The following is a 20,807-nucleotide window of genomic DNA, read 5'->3' as shown; positions in this document are numbered from 1 at the left end:
TCTCTCATAAAAGTAATGTTCTGCTGCACACAAAGAAGATGCCAAGAGCATGATATCTTAGCTGGCTGTGCTTGTGTTAATATACCTTAAAACATTGAGGCTGAGTTAAGGTGAACTCTATGCAAAGAAAATGTATATACAGTAATACCTTGGTTTACAAGTAACTTGGTTTGAGAGTGTTTTGCAAGACAAGCAAACATTTCTGAAAAATGTTGCCTTGATATACAAGCAATGTCTTGCAATAAGAGCAAAATTTTGTAGAAAAGCACCACCAAATAAGGCTGTAGCAGTGCGAGCGATGAGTCTGTTTAACGACAATGCAATGTCACATTGGATAGATTCCTTGTTAAGGTTTCACAAAATGAAAATGATTCCATTGAGTCAAGAGATAGCAGTGATTCCGTTAGTGATAGTGAAAGTCGTCCTACACAATAATCCTCCTCTCTCTTGTCCCCCTCACACCAGCCACGAAGGTACCGGTAATTGGTTTATTTTTCTTTTTATATTTTGTACAGTATTATATTACAGTACTGTATTGTAATTATTTTTATATGAATATTTTTGGGTTGTGGAACGAATCATCTGAATCACCAATCAGATGCCCAATGCAGCCTGGAATCTGATCGGGCGCCAGGCACCCATTTATACAGTTACCCTCAACTCTGGCCAGGTCCAGAAAAACAAACGGAACACTGTTCCTTTCTGCCGGAAATGATCATGCTGGATCGGGGGTAATATGACACATGTCCGTTTACATTCAACTTCCCATAGACCATTTTCCTATGGGAAAATTCAGTTTGATATACTATCGCTTTGGATTACAAGCATGCTCCTGGAACGAATTATGCTCGTAAACCAAGTCTGGGCAGCCTGGGGGGCCCACCCGGGTCCCTTATATGACTATCGGCCGACGGTGAGGGGCGAGGTGGCGGAGGCCTGGCCCTAGCAGCACAGTGCCCCAGCATTGCCGCTCCAGCGGCTTTGAGACAAGCTAGGGCCCCATCAGCGACGCTGCTCGTCTGATGTCGGACTGGCCGGAAGTGACGTCACTTCTGGCCGGTCCGGCGGCAGACGAGGCCATGTGTGCAGCTAAGAGGAGCTAGGAAGGAAGGAAGGAAAGTAGGGAGGGGAGGGTTGTGGGCTGATAACACACAGCATTTCTGCGGAATGAGTGGTATCAGCCCTTCCTCGTTTCCTTTTGCTAAACTATTGAATTAAGCCCCCACTTCTCAACTTCGAAATGAAAGCAAAATTTGATCTGTAGTACCCATATAAGACAGGGAAAAGCTAAGCAGGCTCCTTGAGATAATACAGAAAGTATGGATAGGACACAGGGCAGCTCCGAATTTCTGACAAGATTAGTGATTATTTTTGCACTTATTAAATTCTTCAATGGTACATTTAACAGACCAAATGGGAGCAAATAAGCGGACTCCATTGTTAGTGTTTACATACACTTTAATGAAGATTTCCTGCTGGAGAAAATGAATATTGCAGTGTGACTATAATGCCCCTTTAGCTGGCCATACACCCATAGATTTTCGATTGGAAATTTTCGTTGCTGCCAAGAGCCCTTTTTTGATTCTAGCTCAAATAGCCCATCAATCACAATGTCGATTTTGATAATCGTTCGTTACCAATACTAACTCACCGAATTTTATCGATTAACAGAACGTATTTTCGTTTGCGCATGTGTGTTCTTGTTGCGATCTTTTTTGTACAAAAACGCCACTAATGCATCGATTTTCGTTCGATTCGAAAAAAGTTTTCCAGCCTCACCCTTCGAGAAAATTTGAGCGGGATTATAGTAATTAAAATCATTGGTGTCCCATAAACTGATCGATTATCGTTCAAAAGACCATTCATGGACAATTTCCGAACAAAAATCGATAGTTGTATGGGCACCCTTACACATTGTCCGATTGGGAGGGGATCCATTCATTGATCCCCTGCTGATCAGAGTGGTACGGATTGGCTGTCACCATAGGGACATGCGTGTCCGTCCAGCTTTTTCCTCCATCTTGCAATGGAGGAAAGACCTAAAACTGCTGGACCCTATGTTGGTCTATGGGAAGTTGAATGTAAACGGACATGTGTCAGATTACCCCCGATCCAGCGTGATCATTTCCGGCAGAAAGGAACAGTGTTCCGTTTGTTTTTCTGGACCTGGCCAGAGTTGAGGGTAACTGTATAAATGGGTGCCTGGCGCCCGATCAGATTCCAGGCTGCATTGGGCATCTGATTGGTGCCACCAAAAATCTAACAGGCAAACCCAGTCGGACTGCCTGTGTGTAAGGGGCCTAAATAGGTTTATCCAGTAGAACTAGGAGAACTTAACAGATTAATTTCAGTCTTGTGTTGACAACATTGGGGCTTAATTTTTGGGTCTCTGGATTGTTGCCACACTAAGAGGGGACCCAAAATCCGGAAACGTTTCTTACTTTTCTTGGAACAGTTAAGGAGATCTAGGAATTCAAAAGCTATTATATTGAAACTATAAGTCAACAGTTGCCAAATTACAGAAATGTCCACAAGTATTCTTGGCCAATTAGTGTGATGGAAATTTAATTCACATATCTTTCATGATGATACGTTTTGACCTTGGTTCTTTAAATCTCTATAAATATACCTTTATCTTTCAAAATGTTTCCAGAAATTTCATGGAAAATCCTCTTGAAGTGTTAAATTCTCCCTATGTATGAAATCATGAAGACTTTTATTATAGGATTCTTGGCAATAAGTAAATGCCATTTCAGTATTTTCAGTTAAAGAGGTGTTGAAGCATAGCATAAACCAGTTTCACATGCAACACTATATTTCATCATCATTACATGTATTTTTCAACACGCTGATCAGAATGTACGACAAGGTAAGAATGAATGAGGCAGAAAAGCATTAATCTAAAGCTCAAGACAGGTGAGCCCTTTTAAAAAAAAAACACAGAAGTATGTCCTCGGGAATGAACAAAACCATACCAATAACCACTTTACATGCATAAAAATGTGTCCTCTTTGGTAAATCCTTTATTTGAATTTTTCTTTAGAGGTTTAATAAGCAGTGGACAATTAGGGGGCATTGTATGCATTTCATCATATCCTATAATCCTATATGTTTATGAGAGAGACAGCTAGCTCTGCTCTCCCTCTAACCTGCTGGCCAATAGCAGGGCTGTCAGGGAAGTCTGGCTTGTTCTCGTCCAGTGTGGGGAGCTGCTTGGTAGTGGAAAGGCACATACCCGTGTCCCTGCATGTGGACTTACATGCGTAGCATGGTACACATGCCCGTGTGCGCTCCCCTATTTCAAACAATGGCACCAGATGCCCTATATAAATAAGGATGAACTCTGCACATGATCAGTGCTGAAAGTTCCACAACTAGTTTCTGTATCCTGTGTATCTGATTATGCTACCTGAACCTTGACTCTGATGTTTGCTGCCTGCCTCAGTGACCTCGGCTTGCTTCCTGACTATTTCTCCATCTGCTGATTTGGTACCATTCTGTCCGCAAGTTATCGACCTGGTTTGTGCCCGATCCTGCTTCTGCTTGCAGATTCTTTACCTCGCTGACTTCCTGTTATCTACCCGGCCTGCTCCTGACTACGATTCTGCTTCTGCATCTATGCTGTTTCATCTGCTGTCAACATCATCATCATTCAGGGGTGACTTTTCCACAACTCTCCGCATCCAGCCTCCTGTATCCTCTGCTCAGGTGTCATCAGCTTCCACAAGTCACTCGTGCCCCTCTTCTATCCCTACACCAACTGTCCATCATCTTTAGAGTGACAGAGTTACGTAACTGTGGGGAGCACTTACACCTGTAGAGGTCAACAAGAAGTGTGCAGCCAAGTAATCTGCCGGCACTTCCTGTACAGTGCAGTGAACTGAGGGAACCAGGCTCCACTCACAGCGTGGCAGCCCAGAGAGGGAGAATGACAGCTTACCTCTGCCCCTGGCTTCAAAGGCCTTCACAATGTGGATCTAGCAAAATAATTCAATGCACATCAGCATTCAGCAAATTCAGCATTCATCCACATACTAAGGGTTGAAAGCTTTGCTAAATGTTGATGTGCACTGAGTCATTCTGGCTTAATTCACTAATTTGGCAGGAATAGTTTGGCTCGTTGTCACTGCACAGTTGCACAAGGTCCTTCTCACCAACACATTACCATTGAACAAGACCCCGCTCACTGCCACACCACAAGTAGGACTCTGCTTGCCACTGCTACACTTCATGACACTTTGCACTAGCCAACACTGCACTTTTGCACGTGTCAACACAGCAAAGGCGTGCACTTTTGCACTTGCCAATATCTCATGCACTTTGGCACTTACCAACTCTACAGAGATTAACATTTTGGCACTCACTGACACTGCGATGATGCACAATTTTGTATTCGCCAACAATGATAAGCACTTCCATGGAGTGGTCAACTGTTAGTAGGATTATAACAAAGTGGGGCGTGGCCTGACGCCGGGGAAGATAGCTGCACAGTAGAGAGGCTCTGAAGTCCTAGAGCAGACCCAGTAACATGAGCACCAGCATCTGAACCCCACAGGATTATAACAAAGTGGAAGCAACTGGGAACAACAGCAACTCAGCCATGAAGTGGTAGGCCACGTAAAATGACAGAGCGGGGTCAGTGCATGCTGAAACGCACAGTGCGCAGAAGTCGCCAACTGTCTGCAGAGTCAATAGCTACAGACCTCCAAACTTCATGTGGCCTTCAGATTGGCACAAGAACAGTGTGTAGAGAGCTTCATGGAATGGTTTTCCATGGCCGAGCAGCTGCATCCAAGCCCTACATCACCAAGTACAATGCAAAGTGTCGGATGCAGTGGTGTAAAGCACGCCGCCACTGGACTCTAGAGAAGTGGACACGTGTTCTCTGGAGTGACGAATCATGCTTCTCTGTCTGGCAATCCGATGGACGTGTCTGGGTTTGGCGGTTGCCAGCAGAACGGTACTTGCCTGACTGCATTGTGCCAAGTGTAAAGTTTGGTGGAGGGGGGATTATGGTGTGGGGTTGTTTTTCATAGGTTGGGCTTGGCCCCTTAGATCCAGTGAAAGGAACTCTTAAGGCATCAGCATACCAAGACATTTTGGACAATTTCATGCTCCCAACTTTGTGGGTACAGTTTGGGAATGGCCCCTTCCTGTTCCAACATGACTGTGCACCAGTGCACAAAGCAAGGTCCATAAAGACATGGATGAGCGAGTTTGGGATGGAGGAATGTGACTGGCCTGCACAGAGTCCTGACCTCAACCCGATAGAACAACTATGGGATGAATTAGAGTGGAGACTGCGAGCCAGTCCTTCTCATCCAACATTAGTACCTGACCTCACAAATGCGCTTCTGGAAGAATGGTCAAACATTCGAATAGATACGCTCCTAAACCTTGCGGACGCCTTCCCAGACGAATTGAAGCTGTTATAGCGGCAAAGGGTGGGTCAACTCAAAATTGAACCCTACGGACTAAAGCTGCCCATACAACTGACGATTATCGTACGATTTTCGTATAACGAGCACACTGGAAAACCCGCCAAAAATCATACGATTTTCAGTGGGTTGGTAGCGCGATCGCAAGACGAAAGCCGCACGACCCACTCACCGTTGCCCGCTCACACTGCCGCTCACGATTGCAATCATCTGCAAGCCTTCCCCTCAGTGGGGAGGACTTGCGATGAGCGCAAGTACAATCTGCCTGTCCATCATGGGCAGGTCGTATTCAATTTTAATCACCTTACAACCATCGCACAATGAAAGTTGTGCGATGGTTGTAAGGTGTATGGCCACCTTCAGACTGGCATGCCATAAAAGTTCATGTGTGTGTAAAGGTGGCAATACTTTTGGCAATACAGTGCATACATAATTATGTATAGAGCTTCAACATATTTTTACTAATGATGTTTTGTTCAATATCAGGGGCTGGCAACCTCAGCATTCCAACTGTTATGAAAATACAAATCCTATCAAGCCTCCACCTCTGGAAGTCATGCCTGTGGCTGTCAGAGTTTTTTAAGGCCTCATAGCATTTGTGGTCTTACCACAGCTGGAGTGCCAAGATTGCCTACCTCTGTCCTGGAATATTACCTTATGAAAGTGTATCTATAATCTGTCAGAAACCCCTGCAGGTTTTTACTACTGTCTGTATTACTGGTGGGGAGATTCTCCATATTTATCTTGTGACCACACGGAGGTGAGGGGATATCTTCCATTTGGACACTTGTTCCACTTTCAAAGTTCTAAAGACTAACTGACTTCAATTTGGCTCACATTTCCTGTTGTGCAAAGTGTTTTGGACACACAGTACGAAATAAGTACTTTTTAAAATCTTTTAGTAAACCAGCCTTGATGAATCTGTATGGCATATCATTACATCTACATTTGTTACACAAGTGTATACCACATCCTGTTCCTTGTTGTGCTTTCCGTTCCTTTACTGTTAGGGCTAGTTCTCACCACAAACTGTGTTCCGCACTGGATCGCATCCCGGCCGGCTCCCTGCGTTCAGGGGGCTGGAGGGCAGCAGTGCGATCGCCTGCACCCCATAGCGCATGCAGCATTTTTTCTGACTGCAGTGGACTGGAACGCAGGCATTGATGTGCTACACATTCGGGTGCGGGTGATCGCACTGCGGCCGGTGGGCGTGGCTGCGGTGCCATTGACTTAAACACACCACCACGACCCCTCCCACCCCTGAACGCAGAAAGCCGGTCAGGATGTGATCCAGTGTGTTCTGGCTCCAAATGGGGCTGGAACGCACTGTTTGTGGTGTCAACTAGCCCTTAGGGCCAATGTTCAAGTGCTTTGATGGGCAAATGCAGCATGCTTTTGATAGCTGTTTGAAACACTGTTTGAAACACACTGAGTTGATTCAGAATTCATTGCAGTTGCATATGACTGGACTTCTTGTGACCTGCATTTAACCTACTTCAGCTGCTTGTGCATTCACATAGCCTTGTATTGGGCAAGTCTAAAGCAAACAAAAATCAGTTTGGTCATTACTGCAGCTAGAGGTGCAGTCAAGCTTGGGAGGTTGCCATAATAAACTAGTACGAGTAAAACAAATGAAAAGAGCAAGAGCAGATAAATGTATGTTAGAGAAATCTCAACAGTAATAAACTAGCATTTTCCATGACCTTGCTACAATATATATCTTGTAAGTGAATCACATGCTTCATATTATGACTATGGCAGACAAGCCGCCTATGGGACAGTTTGTTGAGGCAAACTACAAAGTGCTCCTGGAAACCTGGTGGAGGAATCAGATGACTGATAGGTATCTTTTTACTCCTGGAGGGTGAACAAGTTAACCACCTACTATAGTGTGCATGCCCTGGATTCTGTTTAATGGCTGTTGGCTGTGGGAAAATGAAGCTACCCAGAAAAGGACAGGGAATTCTCAGACATGGCAATGGCTTTAGGATGAGAGGGCCAGTGGCCTAACTATAACCATAGCAGCCCAGGTAGTTGCTGTGGGGCCTGGGGTAGGAGGGGGCCCATTAGGGGGGTTGATTAGGAAAACTAAACTAAACTGGGATGTTTCCAGTATAGAAGGACTAAATTCAGACCTCAGGATTGTCTACTCACAGATCCCCCTCTATGCAGTAAGAAGCACTTGCTTATCTATCTTAGCAGTGTAATGTAGTTGGAGCGGGGAGGGGGGAACCCAGCCACTCCCCTGTCACGGCATAGAGCCGTGACAGGATCGAGATGTGAGCGAACGCCGGTATATGTTCGCTCACCTCCCGATCTACTGAGCCGACTTGTGACAGTCTCAGTGTCACAGGTCGGCTAGAACTATGAGGTGAGTGGAAAGCACTCACCTCATAGTTCTCCTTTAATTGCCCACTGAACGTCTGCTGTTGACAGAAATTAACTCTGTATGCCTAATGCAGTCACAAATCCCAGAGCTTCACCTCTGTTAGAACCTTATATTAGGGCTGAGGTTTGTGGTTCTACAAATTAAGTTTAATGCCTCTAGAGTTTAAAGTGATATTAAAGTCAAAAGGATTTTAAGCTATTTTAAATGCTGATGAAATCACTTACAATGAATGCTGGTGCTTGATGTTTAAAAGTTTTAGTTTCCTGCAGAATCAGCTGGTTTCCTGGGCACTGGTCCTGACTTCCTGTTTTAGAGTGACTCCTTTCTCAAACAGAGTGCTATGCAGTCACTCTTGTGTGTGCTAGTAGGCTGTGTGTGTCTCCACAAACACACAGACACAGCAAATCAAGATACTACCCTCCCCCTTGGCCCCCCACTCCTCCCTCCTACAAGCTAGTAGATGAACAGTTGCTGGAGTCTGCACTGTCCCTTGTGATGTTGCACTGGACAGGAAGTTCAGGGAAGCTGAGCTGAGAGACTTGGAAGCAGCTGTTCAGAAACATGATAACTGTAAGTGTTTTGGGCAAAAATGTAAAGAAATACTTTGCTGAGAAATGTATATTTGTTTTCTCTGGATTCATTACTGAAAAAAAGTTTGAGAGTTTAATACTACTTTAAAGAAGTTTGCCATATAGTCGAAGAGTAAGTGTGTGCAAGAGCATTATTCATTTTATCATAATATAAAATATCATTATGGTTGTTATCAGGGTCGTTCCCACAATGAGGCAACCTAAAGCTGTTGCCTCAGGTGGCATCTCAACCAGTGACATCAGTGAGCTGGGTGGGATGCCAGCCAGAGCTAGGCGGTTCACCACCAAGATGCCAGCCAGAGCACCCCATCAACATCCTACTCCCTCCCCATGGGACCACCAGCACCCCACTTCCTCCTCAGGCAGTAATTATGCTAGGGACACCCCTGGTTGTTATTATTATTAGTGAGTATGCTGACTATGCTCACATCTCTCCTGCTGCCTGTCCTCGATCCATAGTTCATGCTAAGATCAATAATGCTTTTAGAGTTAGCCCCATGATTTGTAGTTGTGCCCCTGCGGTGGGCCTGCAGCATTATTATTGCAAATTCTAAATACATTGTGGAAATTATGACTAGAGGTAATAATTTATAGTCTTGTATTTTCTGGGCAAAAACATTATATTGAAAATACATGCATAGATTTACTTCCGCTTTTTAAAAAATAAAAAATACATGTAACCAGCTACATAAACTCTGAAATGTGAATATAAAAAAAAATCTGCGCTATGGAAGCTGTCTCAAAGTGATAAATATAAATATAAAAGATGAAAAGCTGCCGTGCTAATAATATAATACTTCCTCATCCACTCTGTGCTCTTTCACTAGAAAGCTGTCAAGCTGGCCTGACGCGCTGATCACGACCCAGGGCCTGCTCAATAGTCCTGCCCGTGTTGATGCGTTTACTCCCGCTGCCTGCGCACTGCGAGACGATCACTCCCCCACCATCACTAATGTGACAGATCGGCACATGCGCAGCCCAACCCGCATGTGCCGATGGAGGAGCAAATGTTCACTGTGATTGCGATCCGGGATTGTTATGCCTCTTTGAATATGGAAGTCTGGTGAGTGCGGTGTGTTTCACAGTCACCGGGAGTTTGCACACTACAGCTATAAGAAGGACTTATCACTGATGTTTTTGTTTTTTTAAATATATATATATATATATATATATATATATATATGTATATATCTTGGCACTTTGTCACTTTTTTCCCAGTTTTTTTTTTTTGCATCAATTTATGGTGGACTTTTAATTACCAATTTGCACTTAATCTCTACTGGAGATTTTACAATGAGAAACACTTTTTACTATGTATGAGTATTTAATAATGATATTGGCTTATATGTGATCTATTTGATATTTAGCACTATATTATTCACATATTATAATTATTGATTAGCGCAGTGCATTTGTTTGATCTATAAACTCTGAAATGTTTCACTTCTACCCTTAGCAGAGCCTAGAACCTTACTCCATGTCAAATACTGTCCAAATTCAGTTGACGATGATGTGAGTGGCAAATGTGTAAAATGAGAAGTGAAGCAGCTGTGTTAGATCTTTTGCTGGTGTTTCCAAACATCTCCGAACCCTTATTTTGATTTTTGTTTTTTTACCATCCTGGTTCATAGAAAAAGGAAGTCACTTGACTCCTCTGTTATGTCTGTATTGTTAATTGAAGTACTAATTGATCTTCAGATCTAACTACCCTAGCAGCTTTGTGTTGTGAGACGGAGTACTGTACAAAGAAACACTTGGGTGTATAGAGAGTGTTAAGTATTGCCTCTTGTAGTTATCTGAGCTACACAGGAAACGGATGTAAATGAAAACTAAAATGTATATTTGGATCTTTACAAACCAAAAATACTCATCTTGAAGTTAAACTCCAGGAACATACAATAACACTAATTATACATTTGTTTAAAGTAAATAATTCAATCTATTTTTTAATGTGATAAGTGTAATTTCATGAATTTGGCTTGGTATCTGCTTCCTTGCACAGTAGACATGTGTGGGAGGGGTTGTTTCAGGTGTTCTGTGTGCACATGGGCTTACTAAACTTACTAATAGGAGGACAGAGCAGAGGGAGGAATCTTCAGTCTACTGCTGCTTCTTTACTGTCCAGTAAAAACCAAGGGCAGAGAGCTACTAAGCCGTATTGCATCAACTAAGTTATGGACTAGTGAAGTCATCAGCCTGGCTGTGCTGGCTGGCAGGGCTGTGAATATCTCAGGACTGGCTGAACAACAATAAAAAAAAACTTTTGACAGGTAAACTTTATATATATATATATATATAGATATATACATATATAGATATATACACTGTATATATAGATAGATATGTACTGTGTATTTAGCTTTTAGACTGGAGTTCAGGTTCAAAGAAGAACTCTGGGCAAAACATTTAATAATCCGTTCAGTGGGGCTACCTTACCCCCGACTGCAAGGGTTAACTGCTCGTTTTTGTCTAGGTGCTAAAAAAAGTTATATTCATTTGAGCTGCGGAGCGGACTTGCTCTTAGACCGGTCCTTACAGCCCCTCTCCCCCTCCATAGCAGTGGTGTAAGGTGGTGGTGTAAGGTCCTGTAAATCTTTTCATTTTATACACTGTGTATAGACATGAGTATAACTTTTTTTTTTCTTTAGCACCTAGGCAAAAACGAAAAGTTAACCCTCGCAGTGGGTGAGAAGTTCTTCTTTAAGAGTTAAAAGAGTCCATCTATAAACAATATTGTTGTGATTTTTGTTCGAAAAGTCACACTTGGGATTTTTTCACCCGGTGAACTAGCCACACGTTTCTTTTAAAACCCTTTTAAATTAAACTATGGTGCATCCTAAAAAGTAGGCTTCTATATGCCAAATAATTGGCGCACCGAAAATAAATTATGTGGCGCATTGTTCCCAGCTACAATATCCCATGCTAGGTCAAACAATTGTGTTTTTATAATTCATTAGATATTTAAAACTTAAATGATTAACTTCTGTTTCTTTCACTGTAATTTTTCTGAAGCTAGTGAAGACTAACTCTATCTTTTTTTTAACCATGTTTCTTTGTTTACCCCTATTCAATATATAACATGAAACATGGTCACATGGCAGCCCCACACGTCGTAAATGGTACCTCCTGTTATCAGAATCCCCACATGGTTCATTATATATTTGAAATTGATGTGGCTGTGGCTTGTCCTGCACAGCCGCATCATTCATTTTACAAAATCACTTGACAGGCTGCAAGTTCTACCTGCTGCCGAGACAGAAGGATTCATAATTCTCAATGGAGTACAAGTGTGGTGACATCACTGCACATGTACTCCAATAACACTTCCTCCTGTCCCTGAAAGTCCATTCCTCGGTACTAATGGTGGTTGCAATGCTTTGCAGGCTACAATGCAAAAAAAAATTTAAATAATGTGTGCATTTATTATTATTATTTTAATGTTTTATTTTGCTAAAAGTGGACTATGCCAATACTATTTTTCTTCATCCTTATCCTTTACAAGTTTTTCCTGTATATCATTCATTTTTTTATGGTAATCTATGTGAATGTCTCTAACATCCGACTGGCACAACACAAAGTCTTACAGATCATTGAATATCATATAGGTTGTCTCACGTTTGATCACAGAGAATACAGAAGACAGTCCTGTACAGGTTATAGAACAGTGATAACCTATCCTCATTGTTGGTACCTGTTGATGTTTTACATTTTGTTTTCCCTCAGGAAACATTGGGGAAAAGCTGAGGAGATTTCCCGTGACAGAGCGATGGTTAAGAAGCCGTCAACCTATGACTGCTTAGGCAGTCAGGACGGTGTAATTGGAAACCAGACATTTGCTGATTCAGAAGTCAGCAAGCAAAAGTGTCTGCATAACAAAGACTATCAGTGACCTGCATCTGCTGTGTACATGCCAAGAAAATCATTTCAAGGTCATTTCCCAGGTATTTCTTTGGTGCAACACATCATAAATCAAGAGGTGCATCTGGATGTCAATCCGTGACATAAAAGTCAGAATACAGGAAAAGACAAAACACAACATTGTATTGAGGGAGAATGTCTCAATTATTATAAATATTAACCCATGTACAGAGATAAGCAAACGGTTTTGATGTGAGTGACAGCATTTTTGCAATAGTAGACATGTTTAAAAAAGTTTTCATCAAAATAAAGTTTTCAGAATTACCTTCTCCACAATTTATAATGGCTAGACATAGACCCATAGACAGACAAATATCTCACTTTTCAAGAACACAAGGTGGCAAATTCCTACCCCTTATTATCAAACGTGTACACGACTGTGTAGTGGCAGCCAGGATAAGATGAGGTCATATCAGTGTAGCCACTTTGCTCTAAGCGGGGTGACAACTTAAATTTAGTCTGCTGGACTGAATCCATTCTAGCTAATTTGATAGTCTGTTCTCGTTTGGTTTCTCTCTGTTGTTTGCATCTGCCTGCTGCTGGGTGTCACCTTGCCACAGTGCAGAGCATCCAATAGTGATTATTAATTTTAATATTAATAATTAATATTATTAATGTATTATTAATATGTGTGTCTCCCTAGCCAATCACTAGGAGGTTCATGGCCAGTGGTTCATGCTGAGGTAAGACATAAATATTCAGGACTGACCTTGTGAGTTTTCTGCTTCCCCCAGGGCCTCCTGCCTGGGGGAGGATGCGTAAAGTAATGTGCTGTCTTACTAGGCCTGCAGTCTGCAGGTGGTTAGGTATGTACCCTGACAGGGTCTGAATCTGTTCCTGGGATGGAGAACCAGGGAGGAACTTGATCTGGAGGTGCCAGAGAAACCAGGATGAGCTTAGACCAGTGACATGCGGTACGTCCCGCCCCACCCCTGCCGGACCAAGCCTCGCCCTGCCGGATGAAGCCCCGCCCCCAAGCTAGTGTAAAGGAGGAAGGGAGGAGACAGGGAGAAGCATCCCTGTTCCTCACTTGCTCGTCACTGCTGAGGCATTGAGATTGATGGCCTCAGTGGGTTTTTATTCTTTATTTGATTGGACAGCTTGTACCAATGGCGCTTTGCCATTGGTCCAAGCCATCCACAGAGCTCACGCCTCTAACAAAGAGTAGCAGCTCTAGCTTCAATAGTTAGGTTACTCAAGCAGTGGGGAAGCCCGCTGCCGTGTAACCTAACTACCTGTCAAAAGCCAGACCCTGTCCATGACAGGTTACACAGCGGGGAGGATTTTCCTGCTGTGTAACCTGTTAGATGCCGACTTCAGACTTGAAGCTGACAGCTTTTTACTCCATAAATCTAGGTGAGGCTCTGCCTCCTCTGACCGCTTGTCCCTGGCTTAGACCTAGTAGGAGGTCTCGCCTAGAGAATTCTGTACTTTGTCTACTAACCAGCAAACATTCTTCAATACACACAGGGTTATTCACAATAAGGTGAAGAGTTTGGAGAAGGCAGGAGAAGTGAACAATCTAGGACAACATAGCTGAACCAGAAAGTGAGCTGAATTGGAGAATTTGTTCCAAATCAGCTATTTTGGCCTAGATTGTTCACTTCTCCTGCCTTCTCCAAACTCTTCACCCTTTTGTGAATAACCCTGACAGTGTCACTGCAATCCATTTAAAGTCTGGAAAGCTGGAAAGTGGTTAGTGAGACTGGAGTTCTGTACTGTCCTAGATGTCTGTAGCCCTTTACCCTCTCTCCTATTGAATTGCTGATGGAATAAAACCTTTAAAACCCTAAAGTGACTGGCGCCCTACTTTACATTGGCATCCCTCAAGTAGCTAAGGACTCATCCCTAAGGGGAATTGTCAGCTCATCCTGCTTCTGAAGTCCCCATTATGCTCCTAGAGGTCAGTGGGGTTCTACAGGAGTCGTTTGGGATCTGCACACAGGACAGTTATTAGATTACATTTACTTAATCTACTAGATAATAGGTTCAATTCACAAAACAATCACTTAGGATAATACACAGTAAATTATTTTTTTTAAATGTATTTTCAGATAGTTTATTCGATTTTCTAATAGTTAAGGAGTTTAAACTAACAATCGATTTTGACTGTAATGACAAAAAAAACAAAGGGGCGGGATGAAACATTTTTCTTGAACAAATTAAATTCTAACAGTAAATGTGGTTTTAATTCGGGAAAGTCCATTCAATCCAAAATAAAATGTTTAAATAAAACAAAATCTTGAATGATATTGTGCAAGCCTCTGCTGGCATTATTGAATGTTCTGACAAGATTTTTCCTATGAAAGTTCGTTTGAAAATCTACTAATGTATGGCTAGCTTTATGTTCAGGAGGAGTGCCATCTATTTTCATTGTCCAATGAGATTTGAAAAGCTAAACTAAAGATGTTTTTTTACTTCGTATACTGGCTAAGGTACAATGTAAGGCTTACAGTACATGGCAAAAAAAAAAACAACCCATAAGAGGTATTAATTCTTCCCAATCTATCCAAAACTAGATATAGACCAGGCTATACAGTAGATACATTTTATGTTTGCATAAAGTATTCACTTACTCTATACGGCAAGTAATAGCTATGGCTAATTAGCATTGATTGTATCTCCTTGTCATTTTAATGGCTTACGATGGCCAAATTTGAATGACAATTGAAGTTACATGGTTAATGAGGTTGAAAAAGTCTGATGTCCTTCAAGCTCAGGTTATTAAAACTCCTGCAGCTCTGGTCCAGAGGACAGCAAAACAAAATCTCCTGTGCAACTGTGGCCGTTTCCTCCAGATAGGAGAAAACAACACCAAGAAAATCATCCAACTTTTATTGTTTTTTTGCCACTACTAATTTATGTGGTAAAGCATTCCACAGGTTAACCACTCTTAATGTAAATAACCTCTTCTTAAACTGATGACAATATCTTCTTTCTTCAATGTTCAGTGTATGTCCTCTTGTCCTTTTTACCATCCAATGGATGAAAATAAAAGCAATTTGACATTTCGTTATGCTGGAATAGGATATATTTAAACATGTTAATGAACCTGCCTCTAAGACAAGCTCTTTTGTGGACTGAACTTAACACATTTTTCCAATCTAACACTGTACATAGAAGGGGGTTTTCCACACCTTTTTAAAGCGGCTTTGAGGGGAAATCAGTGTTCTTCACAGCCTCTGCTGAGCTGTGTCAGTGACAGCCAGCACCCTTACATGCCATAGTGACCCAGGCGGCCCACACGGCATCAGAGGGATGCCTTGGCCGGTCCCCATAGCGGCCGCCTGGGTTGCTATGGCGATTGTTACACCACTGCTTGCATCTATCTCCATTGAAGAGAGGAGATCAAGAGTTGCTGCACACAGTGCTCACTTGCACATTGTAGACCAAGTGCCAGCTTTGATTTATTATTCACATAGCAAATCTTAGGACTTTGCAGTATCACTTCTGTACTACTTACTACACATTAAAAAGAACTAAATGCTGTTCTCTGGGCATTTGTTTGTGCCACAACTTTAATATGGGGCTCTCTCTTTAGGATGACCCCAGCTGCCTTTTTTGCAGTTTATCAGAAAATGCTGCCTAGTAACTTTGTGAGAAGACTTGCCTGTTGAGAACACCACTCACCCCAGTTGGTTATCTGCTTGCTCGGTGACCAGTCCTCCTTAATAGTCCCCACTAGCTCTGCAAGGCATGCCAATGTCATATAGGGTGCCCTGCAAACTCCTTCTCCTGGTACCACTGGAAGCTCAAAGCTCTGAGACCTGATAATGATGTCACCCAGTATCCAATAATTTCTCCAACTGGAGCAAGGTGAGTAAAAAACAAAACAAAATAGGTCTGTAAAAGAAAAAAAAAACTTTAATACGTGAAGTAAACAAATGCTTTGCCTATGTAGGGCAAAGCAACATGTTTGCTTTTCTGCCCCCCTCCCCAGCAGCATTTACATCAGGAGCCAATAAAATACCTTGTATGAACCACCGATATCCAACACCAATTTCCCAACACTAATCAGTAGATGATGTACATGGAGGTGCTGTTAGCCATTGACATATTGTCTGATCCAGATATATAATTTGCTGGACTGGGTGATGATATCATGACTAGAAGTACCTTTATTTTTTTAATATACTTCATCAGTGGAGGATGTCATTGCTTGTCAGTGTATCAGTGTAATCGTTTGCCACATCACTGCATAAAAGACAGTGGAAATGGAGATGCTTTTGCTGAAAACATTTTGATGTCCCTTCAGAATTGCTTGTTTCTTAGGACCTAACATGCCTAACATAAGACCTTTTCTCTTCGGAGACACATCTAGGAGCCACCAGTTTGGAACATACTTCAAAGGGAACAGGTGTGGATAAAAGCATTTATGGGGTCCCAGGATACAAATAGCACACATGCCAATTACTAAACTCCATAGGTTTAGAAGTCCTGCTGTATGCAAAAAGTTCATATATTGTAAAATAAACTCTACCAGGATAATGACTCCTATGATATTAACGGTTGAATTTTCTACTGAACGTGTAAAAATCACAAGTTTTTGTCATCTAAAGTCCACTAAAGTATTTACAGTGCCCGGGAGCCAGAGTTTCTGCTAAATCTGTCCATAGGAATATATGGAAAGATAAACACTGTACCTGGGCGTAAACACTGGTATCGGCACTTTCATATGCACGGGCATCAGTTCCTGAACACAAAACTTCCACAATTGGGAACTTACACCCATGCGTAAAGTGTGGATCCCTTTCAGAAAAAAAGTATAGTATAGTATATTATGAGAACAGAAGCTAGAAGGGTTTAGGGCTGGTCTCACAAAAAATAAAACCACAGTAAAAGCAACATGCCTACAAACACCTGATCTTCTCAAAAAGAAATACAGACAGCTGTCATCTTAGATTTCACCATGTTTTCTGTTCCAGTGGTAAGTTAATTATGGCTAAATTCTGAAAAATACATTAAAACTATAGACAAATTTAAAACCTTATAAAAAAACAGTTCTTTCAACCCAACATAGCTTTTGGGGTGCTTCTGTAATTGCTTGATTCTGCCAGTGATTATGCTTTCGTTAACCACATGAGGATACTAAATGTTCGAAAAAACGCAACAATATTTTCAGGATGCATCTCCTATGTCCTGCTTCCCTCTCTCTGCCATTGCTCTCCCAGCTGCCACTACCAGCAATTACTGGCTGTCAAAATAACAGTAGAAAATTGATTTCTATTGGAAAGCAGGAGCGGCTGATCTGTGTAAAATGACACTTGCAGATACTATCTGCAAGTGTCATAGTGCAATACAGTGGAGCAAATCATATATATATATATATATATATAGCCAAAAGCAAGCCTAGTTTACTTTATCACTTTGTAAATCTGTAGTTACTTTGATATCTTAAGTATCATTGAATAAACAGGCCCATAGTGGAAATGTAAAAAGTGCTCTGCCCATAAGGGGTATAAAAGGTACGAGAGCTGAAGTAAATAAAAAGGGTAAAAACAATAATTAGACTGCAGTGAAATAACTGCAGTGTTGTCAGCCTGTTCAGCACTGCATTGTCATGCTATTGTGGAGGAGGGTTTATCACTACGAATAACCCTCCTCCTGACATTCAGTTTTGGCTACACCCAGCTATACCCCGGGCATTGTGACTGACAGTAATAGCACTGTCCAAATTAAAAAATTCCCATGGAGAAGAGTGGTTGGGGGGAGTGACTCAACATACAGTACCTTCTCCACCCCCTCCTTTCAGCATGAAAAGCTTTATGGCCCATATGAGTATTTTTCCAGCTTTGCAGACGGAGTAAGTAAAATAAAATAGAATATAAAACACCCAGAGGCCATGTACAAAGGGAGGGGGAGCATATTAGGGAAATAAAGTATATCCTGTGGTTTTACTTTAACTCTGAATTTAATCATAATAAAAACTCTTTAAATCCCAACAAAGGCCAAAGCTTTGTTATTTAGGTTTATATAAAGCATGGTAGGTTTAGATCCTCTGCAACGTTTGTGTTGCTGCTTGTGTTCAAATTTGCTAATTTCTATTTTGGAAATGCCACACAAAAGAGGAACTGAGGGGAGACCCCACTCCCAGGAAATGCAGACAGAAATTAAAACATGTAACTTCTGATAGACTGAGCAAGGTTAAGAATCTCTGATAGGATTTTATTGCTGTCTCTGTCCCATAATAGAAATTTCCCCTTATTTCTTGTCCAGGTGATGCGTGTCAGATATTACAGGAGGAGAAATACCCTCTATGGAGTCACAGGCAGAATTTTTAGTGGGATACATTGGTCCCTACAAATTACACTATTTTAATACAACTTCCCTTTTCAGCAAATTCCAGAGAAGATCTGCCAAGAGTAATTTAGAGTTAGACAGAGGCTAAAAATGAGCATTGCCAGATACTGAAAACATTAGAATAAGATTACCAGAAAATGTATGTTTTTACTTTGCCAATCTCCACAATTGTGTAGCTGATTTAGCGCTTAGTGTAGGAGTAGAATCATCCACCATAGTAGAACACCCAGCCATAACAGCTTAATTAAAAAGGATTCAAGATCAACAGATTGAGATGCCCCCCTCCTTACTCCTGAACCCAGGTTCCAATCTACCTTCTGTGCAAGATGACTTTCCCTATAGCAAATTAATTGAGTAACTTTACCTTTAAAAATAATAGCCACTCCATCATCCTCATCAGTTTGCTGTAAATAATTAAAGACCTCTGATGGGGTCAACTTGATCTTTTTTTTTTTACCGTGGCCTGCACATAGTCCAAGAGTGTTAATACTGTGCAGTGCTACTGGCAGCCCTAAGTTACGTGTATGCCAACTTTGCCATAGAGCATAATGAACATCATAAGTGCATGATGCAGACTTACATTATATTTTAAGGTTTGCCCTATGCGTGTGCAACTTGCTGAGAAATCGCACAGCGCACAGCTGCACTATGCCAGTGAAAAGAGCAAAGTGCCTGCATCTGTGGTCTATAGTTATATGTATATAACAAATTGATGAGAAGGTTGAGGTGGGTGGATGAGGACTAGATTTTAAAAGGTACAGTTACCCATTAAGTCAACTGCATAACATTTTTCATGGATAGCTGGCTTCTCAAATAAATTTTAATGTTGTATTATGGAGATTCTTTTCACAGAGACAGAGAGTGGGAGACTATATCTAAAATAGTAAAGAAACAACTCTATACATTACTTAATGTTTAGACAAGCATTGTTTATCCTGTTGATCAAAGGGGCTCATATTCCTGAAGAGTCTATAGAAATATGCTTCATAGAATTGTTTTGGATGAATATTTAAAAGAACACGTAATGTTTAACTTGTTTAAAAACAATAAGTAAAAATTAATCTGAAAATAGGATGTGTTTATATTTATATACCTTCATGCAATTCTGCTTCCAGCTGTTTGAAGGAACAGCTGTAGATCTTTTAATATTGCCATGGTACACCATGTTATGTGTATGTGAGTCGAAAATAAGCATGTTTTTACATTCTTTTTCTACCCTATTAGGAGCGATGGGAGCTGAAGATTAAAAAAGAAGTCTGACGTGGGAATTCTTATCTGACCAAATAATGAAAAGCAAAAATGTCCTATCTTCCTGAGGAGGCATGAAGCTGCTGGGTGTCTGGGTAAAGATAAAGATCAGAGTGTCAGGATATTGTACTTTATTGCTGATAAGAAGTCTGGCAGGTGCTAAATGACTATTTCTTCTTCTGTATAGAACATTAAGGCCCATATTTACTAAACAACAGCCTGCGCTAAGACACTTGAAAGAATTTGGTGCACTGAATAGCCTACATAACATGTTCTGTAGCTGGAAGCTGTCCAACATCACTGCAACAGTTAAGAATGAGACAGTTTACTTGACAATTTATGAATTATCTGCTAGAATCATGCAATTGCAGCAAATATCTTATACTGAGACATGTCATTACAGAAAAAAAGGTGTTGGGACACACTTAAATGATCATTCATTGTTGTCCATGCATTCTTCATATATTTCCAAGGAATGTCACTCAAAGTATTTTGCCCCAAGCACGAGATTCAGGCATCCCTGTGCTACACATGCGTGGTCAATTTCCTGTGACACATGAATGCCAATGGAAGTAGACAGAAGAATTGTAGAAGGAATTAAAAGCATTTGTATTATAACAGACTAAATGTTTTGCAGGTGTAGCATTGGTGAAATAATAAAAAAACTACAAGCATTAATATATATATACACAGTATATATATATATTTTTTTTTATATAAGTGCAGCTATACAAATGCAGTCTAAATAAAAATGTTTTATTGTTTATAGTGGCAAAGCTATTTGGATTCTAAATAAACAAACGGATTGTTTTATCTAGATTTTTAAAGTTAGGAAGCAATGCTAGCATGAATGAGCTGATCTGTTAAACCAGTCCTGGCTATTCTGCCTCTACTTGCCTGGCTTATAGCGCATTTCCAGCCCTT

This window comes from Nanorana parkeri, unplaced genomic scaffold (assembly GCF_000935625.1).
Source record: "Nanorana parkeri isolate BGI_ZX_2015 unplaced genomic scaffold, ASM93562v1 scaffold326, whole genome shotgun sequence".
Lineage (NCBI taxonomy): Eukaryota > Metazoa > Chordata > Amphibia > Anura > Dicroglossidae > Nanorana > Nanorana parkeri.
The sequence above is the reverse complement of the archived record's forward strand: the minus strand, read 5'-3'. Positions refer to the sequence as shown.